Genomic DNA, 16,518 nt, shown 5'->3' on the forward strand with positions numbered 1-16,518 from the left:
CTTGAATTCATTTATAATCCTAAATTTCCAGACGAGTCATAATTCCAATCAGGTCAAGCGGAGTTAAACATATGACAGGCGAAATAACTGCTTGATACTTTATTCATCAAGAATCAGCACAACACATCAGAATGTATCATTTTAGGAATTCCAAAATAGGGCGTTGTGTGGATATATCAGCTTGGAAAAACCAACAATATGTTTATTTTGTGAGCCTAATTTAGACATTCTTTCATTTAGGAAAAGAAAATATATTTCAGTGATGTCATGATTCAAAAGCCCAGGTCTCATCAACAGCTTGTTAAGAAAAATCCTCCAAATGGTGCGAGATTTCACCTTTGTCATTAGATCTAGTCCTATTAGGGCTCTTATCTCACCAGACACAAGACCTTATACAGTGAAGTGCAGCATATAGTCCTATTCTCTGCACAATAAAGGAAAACTAAATGAGCAGAGTTGCAGAGAGTAACAGAATTTTCCAACAGGTATCCCTCTATAAGGTTTAGCAACTTCATTCTAGCTCCCTCAGCGGAATATTCTAGCTCGCTCTCAGGCAACAAATTCTCATTTCGAAAGAAATTCTGCATCCAGGGTATAAAAAGTTAAAATCCCCAAATTTAACTTCTACACATTTGGAAATTAGGAATTTAGTGGAAAATAAAAGAACTTTGTAAATCTGTTATGCAAGAATTGCTCTTGTTATCCTCAAAGCAACCAAAGCGTAATTCCAGAGTTTTTTTTGGCTTAGAATCAACAACGAAAGGGAAAAAAAAAGGGAAAAAAGATTAACGAACCTGGTATAAGCTTGAATTCCAGAGATTTTTTTGGCTTAGAATCGCAGCAGCAGGCGGAAAAACTTCATGCTTCGGTGCTTCCTTTTTGCTGATTGCTATGGCTCAAGAAGTCAAGATTGGAGTTTGGAGTTTGGAGAAGGGATTAGAGTTAAGCTATTAAGGGGAGAAGGAAATAGAGACGGCAGGCAAGGCAATTTCGGCAATTGCAAAGAGAGGAAACAGGAAGACCGAAGCGAAGTGCGAAGAGGAATACTGAAGTGAAGATTAGGGGTGAGCATTTGGTGCAAATGCGGTAAATCGGTGCGCTGAATTCGGTTTTTTCGGTTATTGCACCTGTAGAAATCTAAATCGTTTTCAATTTCGAATTGGGCATTACCGAATTCATGCGGTACCCGATTTCAAATTCGAAAACGGTAATGAATTCGGTTAGACCGAATTCATCTATTATTTAAAAAAAAAAACCTGAAGCAAATTAAGAGAATATATAAAACCAATCTTTATAGTTCAGCAACTACCAACCCCCGCAAGCCATTAGATGTTTCTTCTTTTGCACATTGCAGAAAATTCATATCCAGAATCCTAGGTACAACTTCTGGAGCCGTACTTTCACTAGATGTGCACCAGAGTTTGAGAATCTCCACGGACAAGGAGGTAAAATTTTCATTTTAGCAAGTTTTTTCCTTTTTAATTTTTCTAACGGGTAAAAGGTGGAATTTTTCCCCAAGGCCTTAACTTTTAAAGGCTGCACAACTGGAGAGAGCTTCTTGTGTATAAAATACAAAGCTTATGTTATATCACACCTAATCTAAACTACTACAACAGTTAGAGTTTGCAATTGGAAGCTCAGATTTCGTCCCCTTATCAATTCAGGATAACAAATTTCCTAGTCGATCTTGGCCCATTTTAATGCCAGAGACACAGAGCCAAAAACAGAGGAGCACTTACCTAAGTGAGCCAGAGATGAGCAGTGATGAACCAGCGATGAACTAGTGAGATCTTGGTGCTTCGTCTTCGACACTCGGCAGCGATGAACCAGCACGGCAGGACACAACCGACAGGAGACGTAGAGCGCGGCGGACTGGCGGAGGCCGGAGAGGCAGAGAGCAGCTTCGATTTGGGAATTGGGACTTGGGACTTGGGAGTGTTAGTGCTGTGAAAGCCCTAGGTGATGGCAGTCACGGCACTATGCAATATTGCAAATTTGCAATGGTTGTTTTCTCACTTTTCAATTTTCATCAGCTGAAGATGAAATCCGACTTTTCCCAAATGAAAGTGATTTTGTAATTTTTAATATACAAATTGGGGCTCCTAAATTATAATACATTCATTATGCTCCTCAATGATTTAAAAATTAATACTGATTTGATCCCCAAATTTATTCATAATTGAATACATTACTTATGTTCAAATCATTTTGTGGTTTAATTGGCATTTATTTGATCACTTATACCTAAAATCCTTGGTATATGATTTAAGAAACACATAAAAAGTGATTAATTTAACTAATTTAGTTAGTAGTTACAATGAATTTATAATTTACAATGATTAATAATAAGTAATATTAGTTACAAACTTACAAATTACAATGAATCAATGATTAGTGATAAGTTACATTAGTTACAAACTTATAATTTATTTCAAATCAAAATAAAACTTATTTACTTGATTTGCAACTCACATGTATTCACTTACACTGCTTAGTTATTTTGTCTATACTTAAAACCTTAAGATTAGTAAATAGATAATATGAACTTTTAACTTATTTGATCACTTATACCTACAATCCTTAGTCTATGATTTAAGGAACACATAAAAAGTGATTAATTTAAACTAGAATAAACCTTAGACTGTACAATGATTAGTAATAATTTATGAATTTATAATTTACAATGATTAATAATAAGTAATATTAGTTACAAACTTACAAATTATAATGATTAGTGATAAGTTATGTTAGTTACAAACTTATAATTTATTTCAAATCAAAATTAAACTTATTTATTTACATATGTTATTGTGAAAGTCAATACACGAATACATTGATTTGCAATTCATATACATTCACTTACACTGCTTAGTTGTCTTATCTATACTTAAAGCCTTAAGATTAGTGAATATGTAATGTATATTTAGAGTACACTAATACTTGTAAGTTATAGATTACGCATTCAAATATTCAATAATTCAAACATGAATGATGCATCAAATTACCAATATCTAAATTCTAATTACTAATTATGTTTATTGTTTAATATTTAGTATTATACATATATGTATTAATTATTATCTAATTCTAGTCATGTTACTCATGTATAAAATAATAAGTATTATAGTTATCTTATATTGTAATGTTTTACTATGCATTATTGTAGTCATATAACAATTAATAAATACTAAAATAATATAAATATATTGTACATTATTGTACATTATTAGTATTATAAGTACATGATATGATGATAATACCATATACTAATTATTATTAATAACATTTACCTGTATAATATAATAAAGTATTAGTAGTATATACTAATACTAAATAGCATTTATCTATATATTATATAATTTTATATATCAATTTGGTATTCGAATGCGGTAATGTGGTACCCGATTTCAATTACCGAATTTTGAATTCGAAATCGGTTATTACCAAATTCATAATCTCATTACCTATTTTATACCATATTAGAATTCGGTGAATTCGGTATGCACCGAATTGGAACCGAATTACCAAATACCCGATTTCAAATTACCAAATTGAATTTGAAATCGGTTATGAATTCGATACGAACCGAATCTGCTCACCCCTAGTCACTTGTGTCATAAAGACAGTGATTCTCCCAGTCTATAAATTGGTATTGAACGATGTGCATCTAAAAGCCAGTGTTTACTAATTTCATCAGCTCAAGTTAGCATTGGCTTAAGGGCAATAGCACCTAACTCTTGTTGAGGAACCCTTCTGTAGGTAATGACCATAAAGTAGCTGATTCAGGAATGACTATGAGTACTTCTTTGCCATATAATATAGAAGAAGGGACGGTTTTTGTGTTACTTCAATTGCTAAGTACACCTAAAGTCTGTTCTTCCTCATTTTGTTTCTAGTTTTTATATATGAATGGAAATTAGCAGCTAGGAAGTACTTGTGTGAGAACATTTGGTAGTAAAGTTGACAAAAGAAATCGTGTAATCATCAACTTATAGGATGCATCGATCATTAACAGTGTAATGTAGGGGTGAGCAAATTCGGTTCATACCGAATTCATAACCGAATTCAAATTCAATTCGATAATTTGAAATCGGGTATTTGATAATTTGGTACAAATTCGGTACATACCAAATTCACTGAATTCTAATATGGTATGAAATAGGTAATGAGATTATGAATTTGGTAATAACCGATTTCGCATTCAAATTCGGTAATTGAAATAGGGTACCGCATTACCGTATTACCGCATTCGAATACCAAATTGGTATATAAAATTATATAATATATAGATAAATGCTATTTAGTATTAGTATATACTACTAATATATTATTATATTATATAGGTAAATGCTATTAATAATAATTAGTATATGGTATTATCATCATATCATGTACTTATAATAATAATAATATATAATAATGTACAATATATTATTTTAGTATTTGTTAATTGTTATATGACTATAATAATATAAATATATAGTAATACATAACAATATAAGATAACTATAATACTTATTATTTTATACATGAGTAACATGACTAGAATTAGATAATAATTAATACATATATGTATAATACTAAATATTAAACAATAAACATAATTAGTAATTAGAATTTAGATATTGGTAATTTGATACATCATTCATGTTTGAATTATTAAATATTTGAATGCGTAATCTGTAACTTGCAAGTATTAGTGTGCTCAAAATTTACATTACATATTTAACATAAAAATTCATATTATCTATTCACTAATTTTAAGACTTTAAATATAGATAAGACAACTAAACAGTGTAAGTGAATGCATATGAATTGCAAATCAATGTATTAGTATATTGACTTTCACAATAACATATGTAAGTAAATAAGTTTTATTTCGATTTGAAATAAATTATAAGTTTGTAACTAATATAACTTATCACTAATCATTGTAATTTGTAAGTTTGTAATTAATATTACTTATTATTAATCATTGTAAATTATAAATTCATAAATTATCACTAATTATTGTACAGTCTAAGGTTTATTTTAGTTTAAATTAATCACTTTTTATGTGTTCCTTAAAAAAAAATAATAATAAATAAAAGATATAAGGGATACAATTGATATTATATATGCATCAGGGGAGGAAAATGAAATTATCCATTTTCAGAAACAGGCGCCTTAGAGTAAAGCCCTTCGCTATCACTGAACCCGTCACTTTTGTCTAAGCCTCCACCACCGTTACTCCCAGCACCTCTCTCCCAACGGCTCCACCGCAAGAAAACGTAATCGACCTCTCTGAATTCTGAAATCATCAATAGGACTCCACTTGAGGTAAAGCTTAAATTTTTTCCGTTTTCTTTAATATGCCTGTATATATATGTCACCGGTGCTTCGAAATATTAATTCTTTTTGCAAGCTTTAAGTCGATATACTTGTTATTGAGCTCTGCAATCGGAAAATCATTATGTTGAATTATAATTTTGTCTACTACTAGGTTATCTTGTTGCATTTTCACTGGATTTTGAAAATATACTGCTTGATTTCGTCGGCATTATGAACAATATACTGGAAATCTTGACCTTGACACAATTGAGATGCATATCATCCTTATATGGTAGAGATTTTACTTCACTTTTGTGGGGTTCATATGGAGCAGACTCGGAAGGTGTTCTATCAAATGTTTGATTAATCTTTTCTTTTCTAAGATGAATTCGGTTAGACCGAATTCATTACTGTTTTCGAATTTGAAATCGGTTGCAGAGTGAATTCGGTTATGGCCAATTCGAAATTGAAAACGGTTTAGATTTCTATAGGTCGAATAACCGAATTCATTGCACCGAATTACCGATTTTGCACCAAATGCACACCCCTACAAGTGACACTGAAGACAAGTTTTCCTTTCATCTCCAATACCATCAAGTGAAAGAAGAACATTGAGTCGTTAAGGATCCAAGAGCCTGGACATGAGAGGCTCCATGAATTCCCACTCAATTTGTTTGTCACCTCACAAAAACTGAAGATCAGCTAGGCAATTGATGGTGTAGAAATGCCCATGATATTGCAATCTCAACCACATGATCTCCTTTGTGAAGAAGTGTCCAAGGCATGCTGCGAATAAGGACAACTCATGGGTATTAATCGCCTGCAATCTATCATCCAAGAAGTACAATAGGTTAGTCAGCAGTTCTTTAAACTCCCAAAGGAAGAGAGAGAAATATGCAAATGATCCTAGAACAGGTTAAGTTTGAAGGATATGGATTAAAGATGACCAAAATCTAGATCCCAAGGTTCAATGGATTAACTATTTCTTTCATCTCATGCACCCATGTTGTAAGGTCTATTGTGATATATGGACGACTTTCCACATCTCGTTGGCCTAATACAAAAGAAGTTAATTGGCTGTTCCTTCTGTTATAATACCAGGTATTACATTAAATCTAGCAACAACTATGCACTGAATTTCTACTGTTGCAAAAGTTACAAAACTACAGAGTCATCCAAGTTCATCCAGGAAATCACAAATAAAGTTCATTTCCAGAATGAAGGAAGGTGAAAGTCAACTACAATGCAAAGATAATGAGCATGAGGATCAGCATTTGGAAATGCTTGTAGAGGATTAGGTTTGAATGGGAAGGTCCTTTGAACTTTTGCCTAGGTGGCAAAGATACCGAGCTGGAGATGAGAATTAACATGTATTCGCATGCCGACAATTTGAACTGGCCTTTGAAGTTGAACCTCGCACTGATATGTCTGCTCTAACCACACTGCTTTGCAGTGATGTTCCAGGACTCTTTTTGAAGATGTTAACTGGTTTGCTATCAACTTCATACCAGACCCACTTATTGTCCAGGTTGGTGATCAGAATGAGCTAAATTGCCTTCTTTTATTATTTCAACTAGTAACTTGTAAGCAATATTAAAGCCAATATAAATAGCAAGCACTTGAATAAAATTTCAAAGTGAATTAAATAATAAATTCATGAAAGAAGAGCATGTTGGACGCGTAAATGGCTGCAATGGATAAATTCTTGCTCTTTAACTTTTGTTTATCTTTTCTTTTCTTTTATAATGGTGCTCAGCAAAGGCAATAATGGGAGTGTTTTTCAAAGGAGCGTGGTCAGCGAGAAAACAACACACATGTCGCGATCTGTTATCTGTGGACCTCTGCTAAGCAATTACAAGTCCTCTTCCACAGCTTGTGGATGACAAAAATTCAATCAAGAAGTCAGCCAACACATTTGCCGAAGTCCGCCACCAGAAGTTTTAATAAGCTACCACAATAAGCAACTTATGTAGCTTGGGCTTTGAAGTTCAAGGATCCACTCAAAAATTACGTCCATAAACCTGAATTTTGAGGAGCCATTCAAGTATGGACTTAATTTTATATTATGTTGGCAAATCTTGGTAGATGTTGTAATGGTCTCAGTATTGTCTCAAGTTCCTTGAGATCTTTCTCTTCTCAATGTTTTCAGCAGTGATGGAGGCAGACAAATAAGTCAACAAATTAATCATGAACATTGAGTATGAGATTAATCAACAGTATCTACTTTTCCACTTCTGTAAATAAAAAACTAAGACTGATCATAGATTGCTTTAGTTAGACAGTGTTTAATTAGTGAATATACTCATAAACTATTATCAGTACACACTAGAAATTTGGAAGTGGTACAAAATACCCGTAAACTCATTGTACATAGGTCCAACCACCAATATTATTTGCTAAACAGTCTCAGACATGTTTTGTCAGAAGATAACATTTATCTCAAGTTTAACACTCATTCTTGCCATTAACAGTTCAAGTGATTATGCTGTTTGAATCATGACTTACCAAATCCTCCTTATTCAGGCTAAAATGTGTAATAGGTAGTTAATCTTAAAAAGTCCTTTTCCATAATAGTTTGGACCATCTTCAGCCATATTCCTTTTTATGTACATTTCCTGCTAGTGTAGACGAGATTTATTTAACATTTCAAAAGTAAAGCATTTTACTGGTTTTTACTATAGTTCACCACCTGTACTAAGTTGCTCCCATCTTAATAGAATCTAATCTTTCTATCTAACCAGTTTTGTTTTAGCAAATTTTGGATTGATTTTGATGTCTAATTTAATCATAATAATTTGTATAAATGAATATTCTCGAAAAAGTTGTCTTAACCATTAGTACCACTTTACAAAGCTAACATTCTTTGCAAATATGCTTGACATCCTATTCTGTATCTTCCAACAATAAGTAGTAGTTGTATCAGATTGCTCCCATCTTAGGATAACCTAATCCCAATGACCAAAGGAGGACTCTTAGGGTGTTCCCCACCGCTAGGTTCAGGGTTCGAATCCAATGCTTGGTAGTTGGAGGCGGAAAGGCTGTAGGGAGTGTGGAAAGGTGTACAATAAAAAAAAATGAAATAAATGGATAACCTAATCTTTTTATCTCACCAATTTTCATTTTTGCAAATTAGCATGCATTGCTTATATGTTTAACATCCTATTCTGTATTTTCCTAAAACAAACTACTTATTGATATCTGTTGATTTGTTTGAGAAGAGATTAACTGCATATCAAATTTCACACCCACAATAAAAATAATCCCCAAATTCAACTAATCTCGTCTTGCATTACGATCAACTACGGCACACAAAAACTATCATCTCACTATCAGATTTGAAAGGCATTGTCAAGTTCTCAGACAAATCTCCATTCTCTGATCTTCTCCTTAACGACCGATATTTTGCTTAATAAGAAAGTAAACAAAATTCAACCTTCCAAAGAAATGGACTTGACAGCTGACATTCAATATGATCTCTTTGGATTGAGATACCAAAGGTTAATTGCTGTCCATGTTGATCTGGTGATCTACGGTACAGTACAATAACATCTAGCATGATCTCAAAGTTCTGACTCATCTATTCTGACACCCAATGATGTACCCCAACGGTGCATTGGATATCAGATAGTTGCTTACTGGTTATTACTTTATGATGGATCTTTCTAGATGATTTGGGTAGAAAAGTTACTCAAGTTGTGGATTATCAGGGCTAGCAGAATATCAAGATTAACTTATCAAAAAATACATCAGAAAGACCGGTTAGTTATCAACTAATTAGAAATTGTTTGTTCATTAAAAGTTTTTAGGATTAAAATCCATCAAATGGCATTATATCCATCTAATACAGGACTACTAAAACTAAGCAGAGCTCAAAACCATACCCAAAAAAATTACTTTTCAAGTCTAATTTTCTGTCCTATTACTCATCGAACAATGAGGAAAAAGATTTAGAGCTAACTAACAAAATCATCACAATCTATTGAAGTTTGATGAAGTGAAGAAACAGATATTCTTTATAAAAAAAAAAGAAAAAAAAAGACGTGCATTTGCAATTCATCTGTTGTTGGCAAAAGGTGCAGCTTTATCATTTAAGTGAGAATATATTGTTAATCCTTCATCTTTTCCCAGAAAATTGACAACCTATCTTTGCATATCTTCTTTTACTTCCCAAATCTTGTCTTCACTTTCCCAATCCTATATCTCACTTACAGTAGAGTATGCACCTTCTTTCGTTTTTATATATATCCCAGATCCCTAGAGAGTAAATAGCCAAAAACAAAGCAAAATAATATCAATCAACCATGTCGCAAAGAAAAAAGATTGAAGTGGTTGAGACTTTAAGTACAACGACCAAACACTATTGCAATGTTAGAATCCTGACTCAAGCCAACAGTATTAGACCTATTATCATTACTTTTTCAAAGCCTATTCTCATCACTTGGCTTCACTTTCATGGAACATTGCCAAAAATAATGCATTCACCAATTTGAATCCTCAAAGTAATATCATCCATACTTGAAACATTAGATGAAAAAATTAAATCCATGACAACATTAACCGAGAATTTATGTTGATCAGATTATAAAAGATGGGATTAATGACAATAATCATATCTAATATGTGTCACGCTATCCACCCAGATCCCTAAGATGAAGTAGTTTGCATTTGCCAATTATAAAGCAAGACATATAGTCATGTAACCCTTCATGCAGGAATTGTTTCTCACGTAAGTTTGTCTTTTCAGCTTATGTGTTTCTTATCCTCTCTTAGATTATTTATTAGATTGCTTATGGTCTTATAATTGACTAAGAATAGTTTTACCAGTAACTGAGTTTAAGCCCTTTTAAAAAATTTGGGCTGTTGACTACTGAAAATTGGACCTAGATTGGGCCCTTTAGTGCTGTACAATAGCTCACTGGTCTAACTCTATAGCACCAAATATCTATCAGGTTCAAGTGATCCACAGAAGAAACAGACCTTGAATGCTATTTTTGTAAGTGTCAGGCAGCACATGTTTACATGTTTCTTTGTAAGCCTTAGAACCACGCTCAAACAAAAATTGCTCCCTTTCTTTTGCTCCTTAACCTTCTCTTCCTATATCCAATCATGAGTTCTAAGTTAAATTTTTCATCATCCTAATAACTTAAGACATTTAGACTCAATCACAGCTTTAATCCAGAAAAAGAAAAGAGACAGATTCTTTCACAACATAGATTTGTATTGGAAAGGAGAGGGAGAGAGAGACAATTAGACAGTCGCAAAAGGGAAAACATGTAACTTAATTTCGACTACAAAGAACTGAGAAACCTAATCTAGAATTGTTTTATGGTGTGTCAAATCAAGAAAAAGTTAATCAATAACCGACCTTTCTCAGTCCTAAAAGAATAACATATGTAACCACTAAATAGAATACACACTGGAAATATGAATTTAAAAGACAATCTATTACTGTTACTAGTGTATATATGACTTCAAGACTAGTAAAATTCCAGACATCAAAGCCCAAGTAAAATGAGAACAATTGGCAACACTAATATGGACATAGCACAAAGTGCTGCCAATTGAGGATGCATGATTGTTTTGGAAGGGGCAAGCCTTCTAAGGCAGATGCTCAAAAGTTTCATAGGCAGTTGAATCATTTTGTACCAGATTATTATTTTCAGGGCATGTCATTTTAGAAGAGCTATGACATCAGCAGTATGTCAGGAGAGAGATGCTAGTTAGTGCTATAAGAGATTGTGTAAACTCAACAAACTAATTTAGAAAAATCTTTGACTCTGTTTAATTGTATAGTTCTATATTGGTCCTATGTACAACATACATCCATGCACACCACAAAAGAAATAATTCCAGATACCTCTAGAATGAGTGAACATACATCTCCATGATCCAGCACATGGAGATTCAGGTCGGGTGACTGTTTCACAACAATCAGGGCTGTCCCAACATCAAGAAACCCAAATTCCACCATCCTTCTCAATACTCTAGCCTGGAAAGTCCTTCCTCTAAAAAGAGGTAAAGACAACAAACAAATGAAAGACCAAGCAAAAGACTTTCAGTAGAAAATAACAGAAAATTTTAACAATACTAAAGCAGAAAATCAAGACAACAAATATAAGAACATTAGGAGTTGAAACCTGCTGGCATCCCTGAAAGGAGATTGAAGCTCCGGTGATGGTATCATTCCTGCTAGCATGGCACACTCTCCCAAACTAAGAAGTGAAGGTTGCTTTCCAAAATAAAAACGTGATGCTGACGCAATACCATTGACACCATGTCCCTAATATATCTGCAATATACCACAGTTTGAAGAAAATATGATATAATAGACTAAGACAAAAGTCAAAGTACTAAAGGATTATTGCCTAGTCATGTGATCTATAAACAATCGGTAACACAAAATTACCCAAAGTTATATCTTATTAAAATAAATCACTGGGAGCACAAGAAATCATTGATTGGCAATTATCAGAGTTATCTCTTAACTTAAAGAGGATGAAATCTATATGGCACCTCAAAGAATGACAGACCAATTCATTTAACAAAACATGCACCAGCAAATTAAGCTCAAAAGTTGGCAGGCACTTCATAAAAAAACTAATGACAAGTTGACCATTGAACTTAACAATACTAGAGCTGCAACTTAGCTTGAAAGAGCAGTTGACCATTGAGCTCAGAACTGCTAAAGTTGAAACTTAGCTTGAAAAGAGGTGAAATCATATAGTAAAAAAATGAAATTCCAATGTTATTTAACTATTTTGTTTTTGAAAGCAATTGCTGAACCTTAAACCTCCTTGAACAAATCCTCTAACTATGAGAAAACCAATTGGATAGACCTCTACATGCTCATAAAAATTCATGTCCAGAAACACCCTCAGGTACAGAAATTAGAAGCAATTCGACATCATCTTGATACCCAAATTGCACAAGGGGAAACTAGAAGAATACATAGAGTTGAACATAATAACATAAGAAATTGAAAATTTTTGTTGAAATTGTTCATTTGGATATTTCCTTTTCTTTTATTACCACTAGAATCCTACAATCACATTAAACCGGGTTAAGTAGCATACAATGTCCTTGAACATGGTAAGTCATTAAACTATCCCATATTTGGAAAAAGGAAAAAAAACAATTGCTTCAACTCAGTTTATGAGTTAGATTATCTTGGGGGAAACACAGTTTGATGAATTTCCACTAGATGCTTCATCAAAATATTCAACATCTGGAATTTGTTCACTAAATAATATTCTGAATGGGGTAATGTATTCCCAACTTTTCTAAAGTGTGACTGTATTAGCAAACAGAAATGATCATCTGATATAATTCCTAACCCAAGTTTAGATTACTAAGTCTGGTAAAGCTGCAGCAATTCCTGTTCAGTTGCCCACAATTAAGCTGCACAAGATGCCATTGCTGGACCTATATATGCCTAATACACCTTTATATGAACAAAAGATTCCATGCTAGTCTATCACTGCCTCCAGGAACTCAATGAGAAATCATATAGCACTAGTTCAAAATGTGTTAGAGAAATAAGACTCCCCAAAGTTACACAACTAATAAGTTAAGACTAGATATGCCCAATTTGTAAGATATCTAGGTTCATCGAACATATATTTTAGCCAAAGTTTTCCAATATAAAGTATGCAAAGCTTTTGGGAACAATATAGATTAATTGCCAATCCATATCATGCTAAACATGCAGCTCAGGTTGTATGAGATGGAACGAAGTTTAAGAGAGATTAAAGATTATTGACCTTAAACAAGTAACTGCTCAAGATTCTCAACTTTGAAATTCACCTCTCCATTGCTAGAGCCAGCACCATCTCGACAATTTTCCTCAACAAAGTACATTTGTTTTTCAAGAATGTGTTTTTCACCAGCTGCACTTTGTAATGGGAACATTAATGTACAGAGAAAATTCTATATATCTCATGAAATACACAGGGACCAAAAAAAAAAAAAAGAAAGTTGTTAACAAAGAGCCAAGTATCCAACAACAAGCAGAGGCATCACATAGCTTAGCCTCAAAAGTCTCTGTTATCGATTCGCAAAGATAAATGTTGCCATTACCCAGAAAGTGAAAACAAGGACATAGTAGACCCTGACAGAAAACATTTTAAATTTAATCTCAACACATAAAGATAGTAGTTAGCATTCTTTGACCACATTTGCAACGATGTCAGACACTCTAAACTTATTCGCTCAGTGGATTTAGTTTAAAATCCTATTGGCTATCCCCCTGCATTTTCTACCATCCACAGACAACACAAAGCTGGTGAAAACAATTTTATTTTCTTTTATTAGCCCTTCTCTTATTGTAGATGAGTATCGAAAATGGGAAAAGTGCATGTATCCATCGCATTGTTCTTGTAAAGACTCACTCGAGAAATGTCACTTGGTGAACCAAGCAAAAAAACCTCCTTTTGAGAGACCATTTGAAAAGTGTCCTCATTTTGTATATTCATCATGCTCACTCTTACCAAGACGCCACAACATTCCAACAAGTGATTGACTCTAATACAAAGGATAGCCAGATTCCAGATGAACCAAGTCATGCAAACTAGAAATATATCATAAGATAATAGTCACATTGTACACATATTCAATAGAATTTGATAGCTATTTAGATTACAAATCACATAATTTCTTTCTCTAATCTAATCATACAAAATCAAGTATTGGCGGGTTTTGCCAAAATCTCAGCCATTAGGTGCTATCTTGGACCTGATATTTGCTGTGATGACATATAAGACATGCAAATATTAGAACTAGTCCTCGTACTTATGTGAGCTGTATTTTCTTGTGGAAATAGTACAGCTTCATTTGGCCCTCTGGTTTCTTCCTGTGTGGAAGCCTCAGTAAAACGAAGTCCATAGAACCTTAAGAAGTTTAGAGACTCTATTTTAGGCTACACAAAGGTATCTCACCCTCCAACATGCCAACAACACTAGCTATGTTTGGTCTCAATTGTGGCTCCTCGTGAACACAGCACAATGCCACACGGACAAACTTCTCCACCTCTTTACTTGTCACCCTCCCCTCAAACCTTGGATCAGCAAGTTCCAAGTACCTCTTTTGCTCATGCATCTCTAGTGCAAACAGTGGGAAGTAAACAAGGCCTAGTCCTGATGAAGATGATGGGCTAAAACCTACACTGCTACAGTCATCAAGGCTGTAGCTTCGTGAATGTAAAGGGCAGTTTTTCCATCCACTCACAATTTCAAGTAGCACCATTCCAAAACTATAGACATCAGTTTTGTCTGATATTGCAGAATTTGTGAGCCGCTTTGGAGCAGGATAGCCATGAATGCCTCTTATAGTCGTGAAAGACTGGACTGTTCAGGGCTCAGAAGCTTTGAGAATCCAAAATTAGATAATTTAGCTTGGAAGTGATTGTGAAGAAAGACATTCACTGGCTTCACATCAAAATGAATAATCTTATGCTCACAACCACCATGCAAGTATGCTAACCCTCTTGCAGCTCCAAGTGCAATTTCAACCCTTTTTTGCCATTTTAGGATTGGTCCGCCATAAAAAAGGGAACGATCAAGTGAGCCACAATTCATATACGATGCCTACCTTGAACACAGTATTCTTTCAACCTGACCAAGTTGATGTGACGAATATTACCAATAACAGCTATTTCAGTGCAAAAATCCTTCTTTCCTTGAATACCTAGGTTGTTAATCCTTTTTACTGCAACCAGAATTCTATCACAAAGAATGCCTTTATATATAGCACCAAAACCACCTGATCCAATCTGAGTCTTAAAAATTCTTAGTTGCTGCCTCAAGCTCTTCATATTCATACCTCGGGTACAGCTCTCAACATAATCGATCCTACTTCATTCTTAAGCACATAACAGGAGCCAGATGAGTTCTCATAGAAAACCCCAAAGCAAGCACAATCTCCTGAGTAGAGATACTGACAAACTGATAAATTTACTCCATCCTTGGAATACATGGTAAAATCGTTAGCAAAGTAGTCCACACCATGCCCTAGGCTTAAATATGAGACTGTCAAATAATTATAACTACTGTTGTTTTTGGTTGAATTACAAGAGAGTGGTAGAGAACAAGAGCCATCAGTCAGTGAACAATTTGAGGTACTTGTGAACTAGAGTGAAAGTTAGAAGGACAAGAACATTGAGGATAATATGAATTAGCACCATTACTACACAACCCTAGCCTTCTGCAGACGTATGGAATCCAACAATAATCAATTGGGACCACAAAATTCTACTCTTGGACAGCCCCTGAGAAACTTTTGATGATGAACTGACCAGTGTAGTCTAACTTGGCAGTTCAAAAGCCAAATGGTGACAACTTCACCTGAACCACTGCTGCAGATCCTTTGTGACTAAACAGATAGAGACCTGTTTCATTAACTGCTATATGGTCCACAGCATAGTTTGAGTCTGTAAATGCCTGGGTATCCATGGATAATTTCCAATAAGTCTGATTCTGCCACTGTAACATGGCATCAGAAGCTGTCAAAGCAAGGCTATAATCCCCTGTTGACAACTCATCACTTGATAGGGCACTGTACAATGATAACCCGGCAAGCAAGACTTGGCCAATCACAATAGTTTTCGTTGGATATCTAAAGCTCTCCTAGACAGTCACATTAGATTGATCAAGCAAAAGAAGATTCCCAAGCTCATTTAATTGTAAGACACAATCTGATGACTGCATAGATGGAGTTGACCATTTTAAAACAACCATCCTGTTCAGTTATCCTAATACCCCGGGAGGCCAATTGCATCTTTCCCAAAGTCAAAACAGGTGCATCTTGATTAGCAGACCAAATGATAGTATTGGATTCGGAATGAATAACGTACAAGTAGATTCTGGTTTGTTGAGCTCCAGCATTGAACATGGTAGAGTTAAATGTTCCATTTTGGGAGAACAAGAAAGTTCGTCAGGGTCAATGAATTGCATAAATGCAGCAGTGAAGGTTGGGCACACCAATTCCATGAAAGGCACACTAGTTACAAGAGGCAAAGGCAAAGAGACAAAGGCAAGGAGAAATAAGAAAGACCGCATAAAGACTGGGAATGAACGAAAGACAGATATCAGTAAGTCGTACTGGAATTTGTATTGGTGTGATTGTATTAGGTCTGCTCTGTTTGTCTCCATTTCTTCTTTTTTCAATCTTATCCATTTTTTGGTCACACGTTAACTCTCACGTTATTGGTATGCC

The 16,518-nt window shown here is 34.3% G+C and overlaps 1 pseudogene; it reads right to left on the reverse strand.

The window, feature by feature from the left end:
* Nucleotides 1-368: 368 nt before the first annotated feature.
* Nucleotides 369-16,265, reverse strand: LOC113750620 (annotated as a pseudogene).
* Nucleotides 16,266-16,518: the final 253 nt, after the last annotated feature.

The sequence above is a fragment of the Coffea eugenioides genome, chromosome 10, assembly GCF_003713205.1.
Source record: "Coffea eugenioides isolate CCC68of chromosome 10, Ceug_1.0, whole genome shotgun sequence".
NCBI classification, from domain to species: domain Eukaryota; kingdom Viridiplantae; phylum Streptophyta; class Magnoliopsida; order Gentianales; family Rubiaceae; genus Coffea; species Coffea eugenioides.